The sequence below is a fragment of the Pseudopipra pipra genome, chromosome 2, assembly GCF_036250125.1.
Source record: "Pseudopipra pipra isolate bDixPip1 chromosome 2, bDixPip1.hap1, whole genome shotgun sequence".
Classification (NCBI taxonomy): domain Eukaryota; kingdom Metazoa; phylum Chordata; class Aves; order Passeriformes; family Pipridae; genus Pseudopipra; species Pseudopipra pipra.
Window position 1 is genome coordinate 60605936 of NC_087550.1, and position 23607 is coordinate 60629542.

The 23607-nt window shown below is 42.4% G+C and overlaps 1 long non-coding RNA gene across 1 annotated transcript in view; it reads right to left on the minus strand.

Annotated features, from left to right (window-relative positions):
• Positions 1–20262: 20262 nt before the first annotated feature.
• Positions 20263–23607, minus strand: part of LOC135409750 (uncharacterized) — a 59077-nt gene continuing 55732 nt past the window's right edge. Inside the window, exon 7 of the long non-coding RNA XR_010428345.1 lies at positions 20263–20658. This is a non-coding gene — a long non-coding RNA (uncharacterized LOC135409750). The remainder of the gene's footprint in view (positions 20659–23607) is intronic.

A 23607-nucleotide genomic window follows, 5' to 3' on the forward strand; every position in this document is an offset into this window, starting at 1 on the left:
GAAACAGGATACAGTGTCAAAATCATCTCTGTTTGAAGAACAAAATACCGAACGATAAGCAATTTATGTTATGAGTACTTTTGCAATGCTTTCTTATCCCTATTCCTGACATCCTCACATGACTCATTCTGCCTTCCTGCTGTGAGTGCTACTGGTCCTACATGTGAAATTAAACTCTGGAGAGCATTTCACAGCAAGAGGGGTTTTGTCTTTGAATTCAAGCTCTTCCTTTTGTTAGGAGGTATGAGTTTAGTGCTTAAAGGCTAACTGGTTTCACTTGCTAAACCTGCTCTTATTTATAAGCAAAGCTGCTCTTGCAAAATATGAATCATCAAAGCTCAGAGACTGAAAGGGTAGATGAGGTTACCCACTCCACTTCTTTGCCAGGCAAGCTCGTACACAGCTGTCTGTTCTGTGTCCGGGATAATAAACATTTGAAGAAAGAGGATATCCAGCACTTCTTTGGAGACTTTTGGCTGAAGAAGTAAATGATGACTTCTGTCACATTTCTCTTATTTTTTTCATATCCTGTAGCATCTGTATATGCAAAACTTAATATCACACAAGCATAAATATGAAGCTCACAAAGAGGAGAAACCAAATGGCTCAAGCAGTGCCAGATGCTGTGCTAGGTGTAATGAAATGACTGAAAATGCTGGTTTTTTCTGGAATATACAATAACCTCTCATCCACTTAGCTTTCCCTGTCCCTCTGCCCTCTGCATCATTCTCTGTAGTTTGTTAAAATTAACTCAGGATCTTTGTTCTTGTGGCCTCTCCATGAGGTTTTTTCCTTCTCTCAAATCAAATCTAACAGGGAACTCATTTTTCTTGTTCTCAGATCAAATTCTCCTTAAGAAATGACTATCAATTTTTCACTACCACTAATGTGGCCTTCAATTTACTTTTGTCCTGCTCTGCTTCAGATACATCGGATTCCCTCTCTTTCAGCTGATTTAATATCTTTCTCTTCCTTGCTTGAGGCATCTGGGAGCAATTGGAATGACTTTATACCCCTCTTTGGTTTCACATTTTTGCCTCATTTTCTAATGTTGGCTAGACGGACGGAGAGTTTTCTATTTTATTTTTTAGAGCTCTTAGCGTGGTGACAACTTCAATTTTTATGTGTGTTGTTGATGTGATTTATGAGTTTTGTATTTTTCCCCCACTAGCTGTCAGTGTCAATCTTTTCCCTCTGCCAGAAATGTTCTGTTCCTCCAATGACATTAGCTATAATGTATGTCACCATTTGTATATGGTTTAGGACTGTGTCACAGCTTCATTCTGACCTTCCATGAAAACTCAGTTATCACATTTTGCATTGCAACTTCATTAAGCCAAGCTCTTCTGTGTAGATATAGATTTAAGTACATGGTTACACTTGGATAAAAAAAATGGTCTTAAACATACAGGTAAAGAATCTTTGCAGAATTGTCACTACACAGTGTAGTGACTAAAAATTGTTTAAAACACAGGGCCGTGAGCCTCATTTCTATTTTTTCTCATCCTAAGGCCCTTTCACAAAACAGGATCACTGTAAATTGGAATTTACAGTCCCTCATTTTAGCTTGAAGATAATCAAAAAACTCAGAACAATAAAATCAACCTCAGACTTCTCGGGCAGTAGAGATATACAAATCAGCACTAGTAAGGCAACACCAGGTGGAGTTTATTAAACTGTGACTTCTTACCGAGCTCTGGAGCAATTAGGTGCTCTTAGCAGATTGATAGAGCTGGAGGGGGTTTTTTAAACTAATTTTTTTTCTTGATTATTAAATCATAAATCTACTGACTGGGATCACAGAAAAGTGTACAGCTTTCACCACATTCATTGTGTTTTGGTTTGCAAGGGAAGGTCATCAATGACACTCACACACAGAATTGTATTTTACAGGAGTATATGTTATTAAATGTAGTCTGAGAGCATTTTAAAGCAAGTTACACTGAGAAAAAAAAATGTCTACAGTAGCTTAACTACAGAAATACATATATGCAATAAATATATGCAATCATATATAGAAGTCTCATAATGCCTTGAGAGGGCCAGTCTGTATCCTATTCTGTTGATGTATGAGAAACGTAACTCATATTTTAAAAAAGGCTGATATGCCCATTTTTGGCCATGCTGGATTCTAGAGCATCCTGAATAGCTGGATTAGTGTTTCATCTCATTCTGTTTTCTAGGTGGCACTGGCAATCTACACTATAAATTCATGTGGTGCCTGGAAGGTCTCTTTCATTTTATTCAAGTTTCCCAGTAGCAGTTCTGGTTCAAGCTACAAACCTGCAAAGCAAACTGATTTGTAACCTAGACAAATTGCAGAACTGATATCCCACAAAAGGTTTCCAGGAGATGGTGATTATATTCTGAAGCCCTGAAAGTAAAAGAAGAGCAAAGAAAGAAAATAAACTTAAAAAAAAAAATATAAATGTCTAATTTCTTTTAGTGCTATCTTAAATTAGAGCCATCCTAAAGCTAAGCCAAAAGTATTAGAATCAATTAGTTCCACAACAGGCTATACCATTTATCTGCAACTGGTTAAGGTGTGAAACACTGCCTCTGTGTTGTAACATATTGGGACAGGACTATGATATTCATTGGGAGATTGTGTTTGTATACAAGTACATACCTAGAACACATATGTACGTGTACGAGTGAAAATGGATGTGTGTGTGCATGAGTTTATAAGTGTACATGATTCATGTATGTCCTGACATGTATCTTTATGTTCCTAAGTCAAGTGAGATAAATTTGTGTGTGTATATGGAAAACTAAGTATATAATTACATATCTCTTCCCAGTCTTCCAGTGGACCTTTCCATGCTTACTTTCCAAGATACAGTGTCAGTTAAAACAATAAGGGTTGGCTCCTCTTCTCTTGGGAATGGGACCAATATCTTGATGCTGACTCTGATACGCTGTGACAAGTGTGGTGCTGTGTCTGTGGAGGAAGAACTCCAAATTCTGGCACAAGCAATAGCGAACAGGCAAAGATACCACCATCCTTAGTCATGCACTTACATACTAAAATTGAATCCAGTTTTGCAAAACAAAACATCCAGAAAATACTATACAATCAATTCAATGTACCACCAACTGATGGCAACTCAGAAAAGACATAGCTCTCCTCCAGCATGCCTGTACAGCCAAGTAAGCAAAATAAAAGCTATGTAATGTAAATGCTGCTTCCTTCAGTAATGCCACACCAACTGGTTGCTCACATCATCTTAGTCCTGTCTGGAGGATTTCCCACCCTTTCGAAGACACAACTGCTGCTCAAAACTGCCCTTCTCTGCATTGTCCTCCCACTCACAGGGCGAGGAGGTCCAGAAAGGTAACAGTCCTAGCCTCATCCTCACATTTGTCTGTCAAGACATGTTTGCCAGAATTACTAGAGTTTCAGAACACCTTTTGAAGCAAAGGTTTAGGCTTGAGTTTGCAGGATTTCAGGAACTTGGTTAATTGTTCTCTATAACACCAACTAGCTTTTTGTCGTGACACTTAGCTGAAAATACAGCAACAGCATAGATGCGACCAGGAGCTATCAGAGGATTAGCAGTAGCTTACACACCCTGTGGTGTGTACGCCACCATTGACATTGCCAATGCATTTTTCTCCATTCCCTTAGCAACCAGCACACACCCTCAAACTCTCTGTGCAAGTACAAGCCCTGACTAAAGGAGATAACACTTGCAATATTTTTCACTTTAAAATGGCCTTGGTAGCATGACAGAAGTTCTTACTTGTAGATAGTGCTGGTGTGGGACACCAATGCTTTCTGACATTACTAGTGGGAACTGGATGGGCAAAAGGGCCACCCATTTTGAAGCATTAATCTCCAAATGGTAAACACCCATCTGATATTTAATCACTCAGCTGAAGTTGTTCTGTAAGGGCAAAATTGCTCCTGGAATTGTTCAGCTTTGCTAAACTCCATTCAGATTCTGGGTGACCATCAGCGTTTTGGAAGGAGCACCCGGTCAAATTCAACAAATGAGGATTTTCTCCTGTGACAAAGTAGGCTGCAGGATAAGCTAAATAGTACATTTAACAAACTGGAGCCAGAGAAAAGCAAGACAGCCAGGTGAAAGTCTCAAACTCTTGAACATAAATCAAGTCCATTAACATCAGTGGAAAATTTCCTACAACACAGTGAGCTCAGAATAGACTGATCATTACTATCTATGGTCAAGAATTAAACTTCAAGTCTGCACTAATAGTAAAGAATTAGTACAGTTGTCCACACTGGTGTAAATAGATAAATGAAATCAGACATGAGAGTTTGAAGAACTATCAATTCTTTGCAAGGGTTCTGTCTCTCATTAGAAATTAGTTTCATTTCATCAAATATCCTTTGGAGACAGAAATCTAGGGGTTGTTTTATTCAGGTCTCATGAGTTTCCAGGGAAGATGAAACTTCGTGGAAGACAGAATAGTGTTGAATTTGATTTCTAAGACATAACTCAGAGGACCAGCTCTGCTGATTGCTAGCAGGGCTCAGTACTGCTCCATTCTGTATTTTGGAACTGTGCAGCAAGCTGCTCTGTTGCTATGGGACTGAGGGTAGGCAGAAGTGAGAAGGGCAGTCCCAGTTTATTCCCAGTAAAAGTTCAGCCCATCTTTATTGTTAATTATTCCGTCAATCTTCTTTGCCCTTTTGGTGGCCCTGCTTTTGGCAAATGAAAACGGAAGCTACTGTCTCTTTTGAGTCAGGCCATTGGTGGCTCTCAATAAATAGTCCTTTCTACCAGTGCCAAATATTGTAAGAAAGGGATATTGTGAAAGAGCAAGTCAAGGTGAGATCAGACGTACAGGCTTAATTGCTGCTCCAGCTTTGCAGAGGTTCTCATTACAATTGTAAGACTTGTTTTTAAAGCAGGACAGTAGCTAGGAGAAAGGACTCCCCAGCTTATTTTCAGGAAACAGATGGAGGACTGGGGTCACACTGTAGTTTGTGATAAATTATACAGGATACTGCTGAACGTTTGGCTCGTGGACTGCATTAGCCTTGACAGAGAGCTCTTTCCAAGAGATAGCTCCTTTCCAACAGATGATAATGCAGCATTTAGCATTTCTGCTCTGCTTTGCTAGATCGCTGCCTCAGGAGGGGTTGAAACTCAGGAGAGCTCACAGCATGCTGGCCAGGAGATTCCTGTGGCTGCTGTGCACACTACAGGGCAGGTGCCTGGGGCTGCACAGCCTCTCCAGGCTGAAGCAAGCCCAAGGGCCACACTTTGCCTTGTCCTTGCAGCAAGGGCCAGAGAGGATCATCGGTACACATCACTCCCATCCTCAGCCGGATGGTTTCTTCCCATGGTTATAGAGGAAGATTATACACCATATCATAATACAGAGTGGACACACTTTTGAGATAGACAGGACGTTATTGTTCTTTAGGTTGGATAAGAGGTCCAAATTACATCTGGGCCCCACTAGGCAGTATCACTGCTCCAAAGAGTTCATGGTATTTGTGATGGTTAAAGGCTGGGTGGAAGAAAAGGTGGCAACCAGAGGCACAAAGATCTGCTGGGAGCCTCACACTCAAGCTTTCCTTTCATTGGAAACTGGAATGGGGGAATGAAGAGAAGAAGAAGGAAAAGGGGGCTTGTGCCCCATAGGGAAGCAATGCACAGCTGAGGGCACACCTGGCCTAAGGAACCAGAAGCCCTACTAGGTCCTCCCTCCACTGCAGAAACAACCAGAGGATGAGGGAGCTGCCTCAGGGAGCTGGGACCTGACCCAGCTGGCTATGGCCACTTAGTGGTACCCAGCCCTTGTAACAGTGCTTAAAGAGGTCTCTTTAATTTCTACAGAGATACGCCCTTTACAGTTGATCTGTACCCTCTTGACAGGTACTTAAAATTGCTCAGAACTAGAGTGGCAGTAATGTAGTATATGCTCATCCGATCACCAGGACATCTGAGAGTTTCAGCCCCTCATTTGGCACTATTTGTTGTGACAGCTTAATAAAACAGTACTGTAGATTGCTTTTTTTATGCTTGTCTTAATGTAATGCTGAGCATAACTGATATAACCAAGACATGAACTCAAAAGAAAAGTTCAGAGACTAAGAGCAGCTTTTAAGCCTTAGGAAATGCTGAAATGGAAACAAAGCAGGAATTGTCAGACACATAGGAAATTCATGCTTCAAATTCATTGAAGACATTGGAATTGTTCCAAAGAGGAGCTGGTCCATTAAATCACATGAGAGTGGATGAATGTAGTCAAATCAAAAGCCCATCAAGACAGTATCACATCTTTGACAGCTATCAGTAGCAGCTACTTAAAAAGAGTAAAAGAAAAAGGACCAGGGAGATGGAACCTGCCTAACCTCTAATAAAATCTGTGCATTAAGGACTTCTGGAGCTATTCTCCACCTTATGCTTTCAGGCCCATTGCTCAGACTTTCTTTTATTGACCTATTTGTTGTACTTTTGACATTCCAAAAGTTTATGGTGGTGAATTTATGGCAGTGAAAAATTTATGGCAGTGATTCTCCTTTCTGAATTGCGGTCTTTGTGAAAGAGTTTAGTTTGCTTGAAATGTTCTGCCTAATCTCTTAATTCGGTGTCCCCAGCTCCTCCCCTGCAGTGAGCAATTACAAACTTTCTGACCTATCTGGAATGCTGCAGGATTTTATATTCCACATAATTTTCTTTTCCATGCTGGAGAATCCCAGCCTATTTACTTTCCCTGTAAACAGGAGCTGATCACCCTTTGGTCTCCATCTATCCTTTCCTCTAGTTCGACTGTAAGGCCCTCAAGAATATGAGTCCTGCCTCATCTGTGTAAGGTGCCTTGCCTGTCAGTGTTGCCTTCTTCTGACATGGCTAACATTACAGACAGTCAGGAGGAAAGCGCAAGCTGCAGAATTTCTGTAGGTAGAATTTATGCAAATGAGTACAGTTTCTGCATTGCGGACTGGAAAAAAGATAATGCCTCTCCACCAGTGATATCATCTATTTCTAGTTACCACAGGTTGTGCAGCAGCCCAGTGACATTGCATTGCTCAAGGTTGGACAGGGCAGGATTAATAGCAGGAGGCACTTTAATGAAAGGCAAGCACCAGGAAAGGAGTGATGTGTTTGGATTTGTTTTATAGCCTAAGATGCAAAGTAGGTAGGAACACCCTGGACTAATTCCAGCTATACTGCATAGCAGTGTCCAAAGATATCAGCACTAAAGAGCCCTTTTATTTTCTGAACCATGCCTCAGTAGTCAGGAGAACTTGTTCAGTGGGTCTGCAGCCAAAAGACCCAATCGTCTCACTTTCTGAAGCTGATGTTTACTATCCCTTGTATTACAAAGCTGCTGCCTGGAGAGCAGTTGGATGGAGGTGTCTGGAACAATCCCAGCCACCATTTCATAAGAAACTCTTTCTGCGTCTCTGCTTTTCCCACAAAGGCTCATATTTTATGATTGCTGGTAGGCAGGAGACTGATGAAATGCATAGCTGATCTGAAAACATAAAAAGGCAAGAGGCAAGATTTAAAAAATATACCGGTCATGGGTAGGCTTGTGAAATCAATAACATACATAGTCATTGTGCAAGAAGGAACAACAAACTCACTGCCCCCTCCACCAGCTGGTTTCCTGTCTGTGGTGTAATGGCTGGGAGTCTGGGTGGTAAATTTACACCTCACTAAAAGCCAGATTATAAATTCATTGACCTCTCCCTTCATCCCCCTCTTCCACGTCCCCTCCAGAACTAAGAGATGGATTGTACCAGAATCATTTTAACTACATGTTTATTATTAGAAAGACTCAAACATCACTTTCTTGTGCCTGAGAACAAAGGTTTTTTGAAATAGAATGCCCCTTTGAATCAAAAATGGGGTGAAATGCAGTGAAATGCAGTAGTGTCAGCTTTGACACCCTGGAAATTTTGAACTCTACCCCTCTCCTGGTGGTCCCTTTCAGTTTGGGTGAATGAGTTCAGAAGTGAAGCCAAATAAGCCAACTCCTTGTTGGTTCCCAGTTTCCATGCAGAAAAGTGGGATTTGAATCTCCCATGCACTCAACTTGGCAGACAAACACTCTCCCAAAAACAAACTGAAAAGCAATGAAACTGGTGAGTCAGTAATTACCTGTCAATATTACCACATGCCTGCTGCTGTCTCTGTGCCATCTCCTTTGCCCCTAGGCCATGGATTGGGAAACCTTCTGGAGTGTTCAAGACCCGCTGTGCAGCCCTTTCAACTCTGCTGATGGTTGTGACCATTGTAGGTGCTCTATGGTCCACCTGCACAGATCTGTCTGGGGATGAATGCTATAGCTGTCTCTTCACAATACTGATAACCTTGCCCGCAGGTCACAAGTGCTCAGGTGTATCTTTAGGCTGACCTGAAGGAAAGCAGATTACAAAAGTTGTGTTGTGAGTAGAAGGGCAGGTGCTTTCCCTATGAACTCTCCTCTGATGTTCACAGGCCATGACACCAAAAAAAAAAAAAAAAAAAGTATTGCTTAGAGTCTGAGTCCCAGGTGTACAAAGATCAGTTTATTCCAATAAGTTGTTGAGGATGCTTCACCTTCCTGTGACTAGAACACTGAAATTTTCCTAAGTACTCAAGAGCCACAGATCACCTAATACATTTCCTGAAGAGTCAACAGGGAGAGAAAGGTAGGTGTCCCATTAGATTTTTACACATTTTGGGTGTGCCAGTAATAGACAGAAGATGGGTTTTCTGGCTTGCTTTCTTGACCACAAGAGATGCAGAAGACCCAGCAGCCCCGTGCCATCACAGGGTGGAGGTATTTATATGGAGCATGCTCAGCTCAGGAGGTAGGTCTGAGCTGATTGTGAACCACCCTCACAGGCTGACCATCTTCTAGTGGATAAGAAATGGACTTTAGCCTAAAAAAGACCAGGGTCCCATTTTGCTTGAAGGATTTCCTCAAAACCCTCCCAAATATGAGTAAACAGGTGAGGGAAACACAACGTTTTAGAAGAACTCCAATCTCCTGGAGCTACTTCAACTACCTGAATATTGCTGTACACTGCAATGGCAAGACAGCTGTCAACAGGGTTGTTTCTCAGAGACAGATATGACTGTTTATTTTGGTGGTTATGAGTGCAGTCTGTGTATGTGATTCGTGGCAGATATGCTTATCTACTAAAAACTTCTTTGGGTAGCTGGAAACTCATTCCAGTTGATAAGTTCACTGGTGATGATAAGTGTAAAGGAAAACAAGTGCACTGTTTTTGTTCCTTTCTGAGTACTTGTGTTTTTCACATAAGGAGACATGATGCTGTTTTGTAACCTTCTCTCCTCCTGGGGACAGAAGGAGTGTACAATCACTTTTAGTCGAGTAAACTGTTGTCAGTGCAGAGCCCAGAAGTCTCCAGCTACCCTGGCAAGCAGTCAGACAAACCAGATTGCTCCATTTTGAGCTTAAAGTGTCATTGAAGTGTGACATATTAGAAAGAATAGCCTTGGACAGAAAATATACCTTGACCTGTGACTCAGCAAGATGGGGAGCAGAAGCCTCTCCCTGTGTTTTCTGATTTTTACAGTCTGGGAGAATCTCTGTTTCTGATAGCATGGACCTCATCTCAGCAGTGAAATCGCTCTCTGAGCAGCCTTCCTAATTACATCACATACGGCCTTCTGCTCCCTTTCACTGATAATCACCCAAGCACCTTGTGGCTTTCAAGCAGATGCAGATTTTGCTTCTGTGGGAAGCGCTGTTAGAGAAATATTAACATACTTTGGCTTTCTGTAATATAATGAGAGGGTTTATTGTCCTTTGTATAAAGTCGACCATGGACACCTGCTTTTATTTTGTGTTTCATTCCATCCCACCCATCTGTTCTCCTTCTCTGCAGTGGAAGTAAAGAAGTAATTTGGCGTCTGATTAGCCAGGGCTTCACAGACAAGCACTGGCTCACTTCCAGTTCCAGGATTCTTGTTCCTGTACACAACCTTCAGATGTGTTTGATGCTGCACTATGCTCTGTTCTGTTATGCTACACTACACTATTCTATTCTGTTCTGTTCTGTTCTATTCTATTCTAATTTTCTCACCCTTGTCTGGATTCCAGGTCAGATGATGTGTACTCCAGACTCTGTACATCAAATACATCAGATGTCTGTAAATCAGACATATTCCATAAATATGTACACCATGGCGAAAAGCCTCCTCTTCTTTCCCACCTTCTGACAAAGGCCTCATCTGGAGCACTCAGTGCCACCATTGGGATGCAGGCAGAGTCCTTCCAGCTGGTGTGCTGCTGATTCAGTGATTACAGGAGCAGCACGTATTGCCAACTGTTTTGTGGATTAGATACGCAGAAATCGTCATGCCAGAACAGGCCTCTGATCCATCTAGTGGCAAATGTAAGATTTTTTTAGAGAAAGACATAAAAGGCTTGTAATGAATCCAATCAGTCAATATTATACCAGTGGGGGATATTTGTCCCTGACCTCAGCTGGTTATCAGATTATGTACCCTGAAGCATGAGGACTGATAGCCCTTATAATTTCAGTGTATCCGGCGTAGCTGCAGGTGCCCTGTTTATTCGTATTTATGCTTAGGAACAAATTCAACTCATATACAAGAAGGTGCAACTCCTCTAGTTTCAGTGGAATCAAACTAGCGGTGAATTAGATAAATTTATTGATTAAAGACATGTCTTTGAACATGGAAGAATGATGTCAAGCTTTGGGGTTTTTTCTCCACATCAGGAAATAGATCAGTTTCTACAGAACAGTATTGCTTAGACTGGGGTATTCTTAAGAAGATTTTTTCAATGTGGGCACAGCAATTTCAAAGAAAATAACAAAACCAAACAGCTGACTTTTTCTAAGGTAGACTTTACTCAGGAGTGAGATCAATCTTAGGAAAGTAAACCTCAAATGCCTACTATAACATTGTTATGTACCTCAGACTTCAGTGTTTTTTAATGCATTTTTAATGAAGAAACACTTTTTAGAAACACAGTCTGTCCCTTCAAACTCTTGCCATGGTATTTTCTGCTGAATTCACCCGGCTCTAAAAAGTAACACAGTAGTAATGAAGGTAGGTATAAATCCTCACAAAATCCCAACATTTAGTACAAATGTGACTTCTATTTGTGAGAAGGGAGCGTGTATGCAAACGTCTGTGTGTGTTTGTGCATTTATAGGTCTGGCATCAACCTAGTCTGCTGTTTACTATGAGAAACTGCTGAAAGCTGTACACAGGGACCGGTTTCTCTGATGAATTTAGCCAATCCTCTTTGTGGTGTTCAGTGTGACCCCCTGGCTGGTGTGTGGGTACATAATTCATCCTGCAGATTTCTCCCAGATTTTGCTGTGATTGTTACTTTGAGTATTCACTGATTTACAAATTAAGACCTGTAGTCATCACCTAAACCTCATGATTATGTATTTGCTCCCTGATGAGGACTCACTGAAGTCATCTAGGGGCTTTCGGGAGAAGCACATGCACAATATATGTTGCTATTTTGGAATAATATCCATTTGTAAAAGTTGTGTGTAGTATGGTTTTGGCATTACAGACATTCATTTTTTAAGAGGTTATGAGGCAAAAGGTGAGGTGCTATATGAATCAGAAGATGAAGTGTTTGTTATAGAAACTACTTCTCATGCAATTAATAGTGAAACATTTGCAAATATCTGGTGAACACCTGCATATACTATTCCTAAGAATAACATTTAACTCCAGTTTCTCCAGGAGAAACATTACAGAGCCATGCCTCTTTCCTATGATGTGGTACATTTGAAAATAAAACAATAATGTAGTGCTTGGAAGAGTTCCTAAAGCTTTCCCAATTCATTTGCCTTTCTTTAATGCTTCTGAGTTCATTCCCTGATATGTCATTGTGTTGCAATGCTTTTCTGCAGCTGTCCTTTCCACCTTCATGCAGGGCTTAAGTGACACATTTCATCTAAGGCCCCTTGTGGGGTTTCAGGTGGTCAATTACACTTGTGCCAAGGGTGGATATTTGCAGCACCTGCCATGAGCACATAGGAGCATACAGTGTCCTCAGAATCCCTTTTCCTACTGGAAAAGGAGGAGAGGCTATTGTACAGACCAGTGCAGTTGTCAGTCTTGTCCATGGGTGCATGGGTTGGCATGTCCTGATTCAACCCACCCACCACCCTCACTGAGGACCTATTCACAGCAGACGGTGTTTCCCATCTGATTTGGGTTGCCTCTCTATGCAGAGCTGTGTGACAGAAAAGCTCAGAGTTTGATGAGCACCTAGACTAGGACATATCTGGAGTGTGCCTCCAGATGAGGAGCTTGGAGGTGCACCCAGGTACAGTAAAATAGCTACAACTGTAGAGTATCTGAATTAAGCTCCTCTTCTGAATCACCATCTGAAGGAAAGTCTTTCCTTCTGCACTGCAAATTAAGCCTAAAAGATGGAGATACACAATAACAACCCACCACAACCTCACCATGGGAGGAGAGAGGGAATTTTGGCTTGATGGAGGTTTGGGCACACTTTCCATTGGTGTTATACTGGGACAGTAATCAATGTCTGGGTTGCCCTTCCAGTCTATGACTCAGAAGCCTATCTGTCTACTCTAAAAATTGGATGTGCAATCAAAATGTGGACTGAAAATCAAAAACAGTACAGGATGGTGTCTATCTCCTTCTCACAGGCATTCATCTTCATAGGCTTTCTGAATATTTCAAAGTGTTTTGGCACGTATTATCCTGAAATGTTTGTTTCAGCTCTCGCAGTTAATGAGAACTTATCAAATACAGTATTATATTGACATTTATATGCATGCCATCTCTATTAGTAGTTCTTCTCATTTCCATGAACATAAAAGTTGAGAAGTTGTGCCTTAGTTTCTGACTTATGTACTGCCTGTTCCAAGCACAAGGAATTTTGTAGAGGACAAACTGCAGCAAATGAATTCTGAGCAGAGTGCCAGTAAAGCTACTGAGGTGATCCCAGATGCTAATTTGTCCCACCATATCTAGTTTGAATTTTTGACTATTTACAAAGGAGTTGGCTGAAAAAGCCCTTGGCTTGAGTATGTCTAAAGTTCAGTTTATTTTTACTGACTCAGATCCTGCAGAACTCCTAAGGATTGCAGGCACCAGACAGCCGTGTTTAGCCTTGCCTGTTACAGTAACGTCAAGGAAACCTATCATAACTGGCAAGCCTTCTAAAAACATGAGTGCCTATGGATTACAAAAGGAGAAAACATGCAGATTAAAAGAAACTGTTACCAGACAGAAAGACACCCACCCTTTTCCCCTATAACTTCTTAAAAAAAGCCCCAGGGATTTGCTTTGATCAGACTTTAAGGTGCGAGCAGATCTCCTGGAAATTATCTACAAGCTAACAAAATAGTGATAAGCAAGGGAGGAAATGGAGCCAAGATACGTCATGTTTGTCAAAAGACAAAACTCTGGCGGTTCTGACAAACTCTTCTAAGATCTTCCAGAGAGGACATTGCAGAAAAAGCCTAGCTGAGCCCTGAACAGGATTTCCATTCTTGCACTGTTGGTCTGTTTGTGTCGCTCGGGATTTGGGCTTCTCTGGAGGAGGTGCAGAGAGACTTGAAAATTCAACCACTTTTGATGCTGAAACAGAGTCAAAGTATAGAATGCAAGTAGAAAAACAAAGAAACAAAACAAAACAAATCTCAAACCAACCAACCAGCCCCCCCCAAAAAAAGCCAACCCCCCCCCCAAAAAAAACCCCAAAACCAAAAAACCACCCAACAAAAAATCCACCCAAACCTCTCCCTCACTACTGATCTCTATCAAGGAGTTGAGCCACTGACTGATTTCAAGGCCAACACATGCTCATATCCAGATTTCTTGAGTCACCAGGAGAATGAGCTTCCCAAGGAAACAGCTCATGCTATGGGAAAAAAGGCTTTAAAAAACCAAAAACTTGGGGAGAATTTAGTCCATAATGCTCCACTAGTATGCATCACTTTACCAGGCTGCTGTAAACCCAACCTCACCAACCAGTTGACAGAGGGTTTGTGTTAAGCAGCTGGAAGACCCTTATGAAATTAAACCTTTAATTTTCATGGAGAGCTTCCAGGTTTAAAATGGAATGAGACAAGAGCATTGCTCCATCAGCCTGCACCCAACGGGAGACAGAAAGTCTCCCTGGCACAGGAGGAGCAGCCAGCTTGGTTACCAAAATGGGAATCACTTCCAAGAGTGAGTAACCCCATCCTTAAAAAGGTGGCCAGGAAAGATAGGATGAACCCCCTTTGTGGAATCCCTCCCTCTTCATGTTGACTGCAAGAGAATCACAAGTAATGTTTTTGTCTCTTTTTCTTAGCTTTATACCCCTAAAATCTGTGTCTGGTCAAACAACTAAAGTAAAATGGCTTATTACCTCTGCAGATGCCAAGGCCGTGGTGCAGATAAGCAGAGGACTCCATTGTCTTATTGGTCAGGGCTCCTCTACCCAGCTATATTTAGAGTAGAGAAGCCCAACAGCACAAACAGGATTTGTGTATGCAGTTATCTTGTTTGCCTGGATTTTTAGTAGCAGCAAATTTCTTGACAGGACATTCAGAGGAAGGTGAAAACAAACAGTCTTCCATCTGGAGTTTCTCTGCTAGTACAGATTTTTTTAACCTGAGAATCCAGAGTAATCTAAAGTCACATGAAGAAAAGGTCAGAAGTGGTCACAGCTCTGAAAGAAACTGGATGCTTGTAAGCTGCTCATCAGCAAGGACTTCTGATCAGCACATGATTTCCACAGAGTGCAGTTTTGTCTTAGCTGTGCTAGATATAGTGCTTAGATAAGAACTACAAAACAGACTTTCTATTTGAACTTGTGGTGGATACATGAAGGATAACTCAGGTCTTACCTGCTGTATTCAGGGTTAAGAAAGAGTAATTGTCAGTAAGAAGGAGTGTGCATTGCACATCAACTCGGAACATTTTGACTTTATTTCCTGCTGGCTAGTGCCTAACAACACTGTCCTGAAACCATTTAAAAGACAGGGAAACCTTCCTGCAGGTAGTTTGTCATGTCTCCTGAGCGCCAGGGTCCCTTTGGATGCTGTTGGGGTTCAGGAGGTGACCTGGCCCTTTCAAAGCTTGCTGTTTACTGAGTCTGATGCTCATCTGTATTTGTGAATTTATATGCTATTAGTCACTGCTGTTCTTGCTCAAAAACGTTCTTCTCAAATTCCACACAATGTCTCGCAGCTACTGGATCTTGGGATAAGGTAAAGAGGGACATTTTAATGGTGCCATTTATGTACTCTTTGAATGTTACATCAGTCTTTCGCTTTGCTTCCTCTGACTTGGCAGCAGGATTGTTTTGCTTAATTCCTGATTGCTTCCAGACCTTTACAAGGCACTGAGTCTGGGCTGTCAAGGAAGGTAGGAGAGGGAAGTCACTGAGAGTTGTCATAGTTCTTGGCATGGTGCACCTTGGATCCATCACCACTTCAGAGCAGGAGCAAAAAGGCAGAACAGGCAGCATGAGCACCAGAGGAAGCAGTAAAATGGGCCCCTTTGCCCAGCCAAGCACCACAGGTAATTAGAAAATGAAACAAACTGATGGCCTGCACAGACACCTTGCAGCTCTTGGTTTTCCAGTTTTGTGTCCTCCTCACATTGCTACTTCCTTGCCCTTTAGACCTTCCTCTATCCTATCCCATCCCATTCCTGCCAGCTGGCCCCAGGCAACTCAAACAACAGGCTTGGGGCGGACAGCCTCTCCCTGTCCAGGTGCAATGTGGCTGCTGTTCCCTCACCTTTCCTAGCCAGCCATCACGCCCACATCCAGCTGCCGCTAAGCAAAGCAGCTTGAAGCCAGCAGATTTGCATACATCTGTGCAAACTTTCTGTGAGGTCTGAGTGGCTGAGTTTCACTTCGTGTTTCAGGCTAATGTGGAGCCAGACAGCGGAGGGTATCAGTAAGTGTGCAGAAGTGATGTGTTTAGTCACTTCTGCTTACCAGTTTGGGTATTCCACTGTTAGAAAAGTCACTGACTGCTTACATTAAAAAGTTCCCTTTAGTGAGACTAAAATTATTGTCAAGACTTTGCTGTTTTTGGCACTGATACCTGTGAGAGAAGTCTCTGGGGTTGTTTAGTTTGCAGAAGAAATGACCAAGGTGGCAGTGAGAGTGGATGGGGAGAGGGGGTGGATATAGTACAAGTTTTCAAATAGGATAAATATTGCAACCTAGGAGAAGGGGGTGCTTTCCGTGTCCTTGGAGAACAAGACAAAATGGAAGAGGATTAAATTATCAATAAAAAAATTTTGCTTAGGTACTAGATAGATCTTTCTCATGGTAAGTATGATAGTGCAGATATGGAACAATTTTTTTGGGAAAATTGTGGAGCCTCCATCATACTGCCGGAACAGGAGGTGGCAGAAATCCAGGACAGATTAGATCAGTATCTGACTCTGTTGGAACAGGCAAATGGACCTAGTGACCTTTCAAGATCTCTTCCAACCCTGTTTTCTCTGACACATTTATAATAAGTAGCACCAAGAAACCGCAATTAATACAGTTTTGGAGGCTGTATTAAGATGGGTAAGCGGATCTCTACCCAGGACAACATAGAGGGTTAACAGAGATGAGACAAAATGTGCCTGGGGGGAGAGAGAGGCAGAGAGAGGGAAGCCAGGTTTCCCAAATCTGCCCACTGTCAAGCCAGTGGGGAGGAATCTGTGCTTCTGGACCCAACATCTACTGTCTGTCTGACCAGAGACTTACCTGAAACATTACGTTTTTGTATTGCCAGTGAGTGTGAAGTTTGGTGAATTTTATATTGCTTTCAAATACTTTGAATATTTTGCATCCTTTGTCAGAAGGCTACAGAACTTCCCATTCTGCCTTTCAGAGGCCAAAGTAATGCCCCAAAACACTTCAAATCCCTTTTAAACCCCATAGTACACAAGATTTTGCTCAGATAGTCCCAATGTGAGATTTCCAGGTGATAGTTTTCTGCAGAGGAGCCCAAGAGCTGAGGCGGGTATCAATCTGATTTGACGAAACCACAAATTTCTCTCTCTGTCCTTCTTCCCTTTTCTCCAGGAGAGAGCAACTGGCTGGTCATCTGTGAGCTGAAATCCCAAACTATGCAGGATACTGTCTCACAGTGAAGAGGCTTCTGAAGAACCAGGCTGCAGCAGCAGCTGCAAAGCAACTGAGGCTGCTCCTTCAGCTTAATTTGTGGAGCTAGGAGCATTTAACCAACTAGGGAAAATAATATTTATACGAATCATTTGATCTTAATCTTTTGGTGCTCTAATTCACAGTTGCTACCTGAGGGATTTCCACATTCTCAACTGGAGCTGTCACATTTGGCACTTGAGTTTGGAGCACAGAAAGCCAACACACATGCACAGGCATGTGCTCAGAGGTAAACACACCTGTCCCTGGTCATTCCCTTGTCAGCAGGAGTGGTGTCTTCTAGAAGAATGTTATCTCCTGGAGCTGGGGAAGATGCAGAGGGGCTGGTAAGAAGCGTGACACAGGGAATCTGCCTTTATTCTTTTAATTTCTCCATTCACAAGAGAAGCAGTGTCCAACCCCATGCTTACTGGAAAGGAGTTAGAGGTAAGTCGTGCTTGTGGCTGTGCTGGAGAGCCTTAGCAGCACAGGCAGTGGGCAATGGGAGGCTGCAGCACATGCACATCAGTGGCTGCTCTGCTGAAGTGCAGAAGGAGGAGGGTGCTGGCAGGTCCTGTGGCACTGCTGGCACAACACAACGAGCCCCCACAGTCTGGCAGGTGGACGGGCTCTGCCAAATTGCCTACGAGCCAGCAAACAAATCAAGTGGAGTCGATGGTGTCTCCAGGCAGCTCAGCTCCCGCAGGTGCTGTTTTTATTTCCAACATCAGGGGAGCAATGCTGAAGCTCTGCAGAGAGGAGGGGGAGAGGGCAGCTTGCCTTTGTTTGCTCTGATTTCTTGTGGAGACACCGGAACAGCCTTTCCCAGCACTGGCTTCATTTCCTTCTGCATGAAGAAGGCAAAAGCTGCCTAATGAAGAAGTTGTGTCAATAGATTTTTGCCCTATTTTTCTTTCTAGGAATTAATCTGACTCACCAACATGCTTTATGGTCATTCGTTCCTTACAGACCAGCTCATTTCTGTTTACCCAGATCAGTGTGCAGCCTCGCACTCTCTTCTGGCTGCAAAACAACAGCACCCAGCTGGAACCTTGTGACTTCCCAGTAGCTCCATCAGCCATCCCAGAGCTTCCTTGCAGGGCTCCCTCCCCAGCAGACTTGCTGCTGGGAGCCCACTCCCCTTGGTGTAGCTGCTCTGTATTTACATGGGGAAGCCTGGGAATTGGTCTAGAATTAACTATTTTCAGCAACAATTGATTTTTCTGCTATAGTGGGCAGTAGTGGCATCTCCAAGGGATATCACAGTCTGCAGGAGAGCATGGTATCCTTCCGTCTAGCTGCTGTTGCCATCCGGTATTTATTAGTGGCAATGAATAACCAGGAGAACTAAGTCCATCCTTTCCCCTGGAGCCACTGGTGCTATTTAAAACAGCAGAACAACCAAACCAAACCAGGAGCAGACTCTTAGGAATATCAACTCTCAAAGACAAGACCACAGCAATACTCAAGCCTTTCAAGTAACCTTCAGTACTGTACACCAGCCTGTTTCAATGAACAGCGACCGTTACATAATTCCCCAAAGACCAGTAATCTCTGGGTACTTCCAACAGTAAAAGTATTTGATAAAAGTACACTAAGGGGAGCTTGCTGATACAGAATCTTCAGGCTAAAAATTAACCTAGTTGGAAAGCCTTTAACTCACCACAAGGTGGTGAACAAATTTGCTTCTGAGAAGATGACAGTAGGTTGTGTCCCAAAAGCTCCCACAAATAACTTTGAGCAGTTGACTGAAATGAGCCACCCCACAAAGCCCATGTGATCTGGAAATGGAAATTGGTATCAGTATAATAAAAACTACATGGTTTGTATAAATCTATCCCCTCTGCTGCTCAGCCAACCAAGGTCTTCATGTCACAAAGAGCAAAGGAAGGCTTATCAAGGACAGTTTGGTGATGTGAATATGATGGCTTCATCAAAACACCACTGACAATTCATAGGAAACACACAAGACTTGATCAGAAGTCTCTTATGGAAGAAGAGAATAACATCTGTCCCTAACTACTGAAACAAGCCCTGCACACAACGCAAAGACCATCAAATGTGGTCAGTCATGGCTACACATAAAGCGCTGAGCGCTTTGGATGGTTCCCACCTGAATGCTGAGTGAAACACATGCAACAGCCTGTGGGGTGAAACTGTGCCCCGTTGCAGTTCTCAACAAACAGGCTATCAATACGTAATTGCTTCAGACATGACCTGAATGGTGCCAGGCCTGTGCAGAGCAGCAGGGTACCTGCTGATAACCAGAGATGGAGGGATGTTCATGTACAGCGCCATCTGGCATAGCTGGAGCTGACCCTAGCCATTTGTTATTCTGAAGGAAATCCCAGGAAAATGTGGATCCCTCTGTGTTTCACTGATCTATCAGGAAAGATGAATTGACAAGATGAGGGCATCTTAGCTAACAATACAAGAAAGTAACCTCTGTCTCAGTGGCATGACTGCTAAGGTCATTACCCTTGGATACAAGTTCAGAAAGATGGGGGTTTTTTTAAAAGTGATTGGGTGACAAAGGATTTTATTATTCTTGTTGCATGAATCTGAGGTATTATCTAAGTTTTGGCAGCATCACTTTCCAGATCCAGGCATTAATGATAACTATGATACAATGATAAGAAAATTAAAGTTGTTGAGATGTGATCAAAATTCAGGCCTCCATGTAGGGTACAATCCACATTAATTGAGTCTAATAAAGATATTTACTTGGCTACAGATGAAAAAGAAATTATAAGATATTGACACAGATACTTCAAGAAGAAGAAGGGGAGTTTAAGCTGGCATTCACTGCAGAGAAATATCTGTTATATCTCAGCATAAGTATTTGTCGGTGTTGAGCCAGTGCAGTGGTAATGTCTTCTTGAGCAATGTTAATAGAAGTCATTAAAATATAAAGTAAATATTTATAAATAAAAATTTCATAAACAGGCACAATGGATGCACATGCAAAAACTTGTTTGGGTGAAAACAAAGAGTAATTGCAGCTGCTGGTCCACATGAGTAGCTGTAGGAATTTACCTTGAACACAAAAATGTTAATTTGCATGGTTAAATGTTGGCTTCAAGCAAGCACCTGGATTTGATGCAATTAATGGATCTGGTGGGTGCTCTTTCAGTCACACAAACACCCAGGAGACAGACCTACAAAGTAAGTGAAAAGGCTTAGTAAAGGGTTTTCTTCTGAGTAAGTTTTATTGCTTTATTTATCATCTCATTTTAAAGCTTTTCTGGCTTATTTGGCCAAGTTCTTCAATAACTCAGGGAAGTTTAGGGTTCTTCTCTTTTTTAGTAATTAGAATTTGCAATTTCATAGTAATAATTTATTTATGGGAACTAGAGTTTCAGAAGCACTTGGTTCAGGATCTGATGACGATAGAGAGGGTCGACAACCAGAGCCTGTCATTACTTCTTTGGGAAACACTGGGATTAAAGCAAGGCAGGACAGTCCCTTCTTCCACTCTGGTGGTGGCAGGAGACCTGACCAACTGTCTGTATGTCTCAGGATGGGAAACCAGTGTCTGACCAGGAACTGTGCTTCTTCTTGGCTGTTCCCAAATGCGGAGATAGTCTGAAATAAACAAAGGTTTCATTTGGGTATTTTAAGGTGATGACTGTATGTTCAAGCTTCAGCAACAGCCATGGAAGGAAAAATTCCCACATCCTGGAAATGAGAGGCTCCTATATCGGTAATACTTGAAGGTGTTGCTAATCAAATACAGAAATCCCACCTCAATTGCAATTTTCAAGCCTAGAGAAACCCCAGCAGTTGAAGGCAGACTAAAATTCAAGTCTCTCGAGATCCTGCTCACTTTTAATAATAACTCAGGGACTCAAATGCTACTCAGCTGTAGGTATTGTTAGTGAAAAGAAGCTGTATTCTGTCTTCCAGACATGGAGCTGACAGCAGACCTGGGCTACACACACAAGGCTTTCTGTATGAAGAAGTTGGTGCTTCCTGTACTTGGAGGCTTTGGAAAGTGTTAGTTGAAATTAGCTTCCAAAAACCATGTTGTAGCACTGGATTCCCTCTTGCAGCATATGTAAACCTTACTGCACATTGTCCTGTTAGCAGATCATATTCTGCAACTGCGTGTACATGCCTGGAAATCTTTTCAGGGTCTCTTTGGCTGCAGGGCCCATTACTGTGGTAAAGTGTTGCAGCTGAGTGTTAGATGGAAAATAAATTGCTACTTCTGCATAATCATTGTCTGAGTCAGTCATGCTGGCATCACCTCTATGCTCATATACAATAAGTGGTGGAGAAATACTCAGATCCTGGTTTTGGAGTTACCAGGTGGCATCTATACAGCACAGTGCCCAGAGGACACGATAAACACAAGGTGTGTCTTGCTGGTTTGCCTCTGTCACCTACTCGGAGTGGATCCATCCTGAGCAGATGATGAACAAAATGTGTGAGGAGCCTTTTGATGGGAGGAACCTGAGAAGCAGGCAGAAAGCATCCCAGCCCTCTGTTTTGTTGCCTTTACCCTATGACTATGTCCTGAGCTTGTTGTGCACTGAGAATTGAGTGGTACCTGACTGGTCACTTCATGGCTAAGACAGGCTCTCAGGCTCCACTTTGTGTGTGAGGAGAACAAACTTAAGCACAGAGAAAAATACAACCTGGAAATGTTGTCAAATCTATGCAGCTGTCTTGCAGCTCCAGCTTCTGTCCTGAATCTGTACATAGCTGGACTTTAGCATTTCACAGGCTTGTACAGTGGCAGGATAATTCATACTGGAGGCTCAGAGCAGGCCAACAAGCATTGTTCTCCAGCTTCACAGCTCTAAGCTGAACGAGGCCCAGCACCATCTCCTTATATTGCTCCCAGGGCTTCTGGTAGCAGCAGCCAGGTGTGTTGGCCTATCCAAACAAGTGTAAACAAGATCTTGTTTTTCTTAGTGTCTGATTCAAGGCTAGATAACTTTTTAACCCTTCACACTCATGTTAAAGTGATGTACATGTATGTTTCAAGGGCTTTATGTGAGGTTTTTAAAGATTCTGGAGCCCCAAGAGAAATGATAGGGGATGATGAGATGGTGAAGGAACAACTTGTGCTACTTGTTCACCACTGCCCTGTAGCATCCACATCACAGTGTGAACAATCTACTAGCCCACATCCAATTCACTTTAGAATGTGGGTTGTGTACAAAATAACGTGTATAGGCATTGAAAGGCTGGCAAGTGGTAGGGAAGTCTTTAATTTGGCATTATAGAAACATCCTGTTAACACCTGGCTCATGCCCTTCACAACCTCTGCATGCAGACCTTATTTACCAGGTGCCCCTTGGATGTTTTGGCCCAAATGAGTGTAAGTACTCCTTTCCTCCAGTCCTCTTCCCTCAGCACCATCCAAGGAAAGTGTGGTTAATCTCTCACCCTTCTATTTCTGCCTGTGCCATTGATGATGTAATGCTGGTGTAGCTTCCTCTGCACATCACAGGCCTTGCTGTCTCCAAGTACAGAAACTTTGCTCTGCACAGCCACAGCAAGGAAGTCGTGAAGCATGCTACATATCTGAAAAGTGATGAGTCAACACTGCAAGTGTGAGGAATAGAAACTGGGAGAGGCTTCCCAGAGAAGTCGTGGAGTTGGCTAGAAGCTACTGTTGTGGTCAGAGGCAAAAGCAAAGTTCATCAACAAGTATAAACTTCCTCAAATCCAGAGGATTTCAGGCTGCGATGCAGTTCCATATCTGGAATAAGCATGGCTTTCTGTTTTCTTCATCTTTTTTATGATCCAGCAGATCCAAGTCCATTTTCTCTCCTCTTTCTCTCAAAAGAAATAAAGATTTGTTTGCTCTGCTCAGTTATCTTCATTGCTTATTATGCTTAAGGTTCCTGTTTTGCTCCAGTCAAGAGAAAAACAGTCTGGGGAAATTACTCAGAAGAAGAGCTGGGCTTCAACAGGTTTTTCCTTGGCAATGTGTACAAAGTTTTTGAAGGACAAAAACTAGTAGTAGTAGAAAGAGATGAAAAATAGTAGTAAGAAAAACTCAGAGTCACAGAAGTTGTTTTTCAAATGCTTAAAACAAGGGTGCTTTCTGGGGCACAAGGGAACCAAGAGTTGAAAATGGATTGACATTTCTGTGCTTCTTTTTTGACACTGCTAGGGTTGATTAAGTGATAATTAGGCTAGAGAGTGCTCCAAGAGTCACTGCTTCATCCTACTCCTTTACCCCCTTAGGACTTGTCACCACTGAATAAAGGGTAGAAATTATATTAGAAATGCCTGCAGTTTTGAGGCTATGTAAATGAAGAAGCTTGTGCTTTTTAATGCTTTATGGCTTATTTGAGGCAAATCAAATTTCCAAACTGATTCCCACTCCCACACCACTCCCAAAATTAAAGGAGATTGGGTTACATGCTCTTTACTAGTAGGATCTAGAGTCCACAGAGGTGGTGCATGGACTTTAGTTGTGTTTGCATTTCTGTAGACTTAATAGTGGACGTACACAAATGTTCCCGGCACACAGAGTGCAAAACAAGGACAAATATCAGTGTATAACACTGGCTC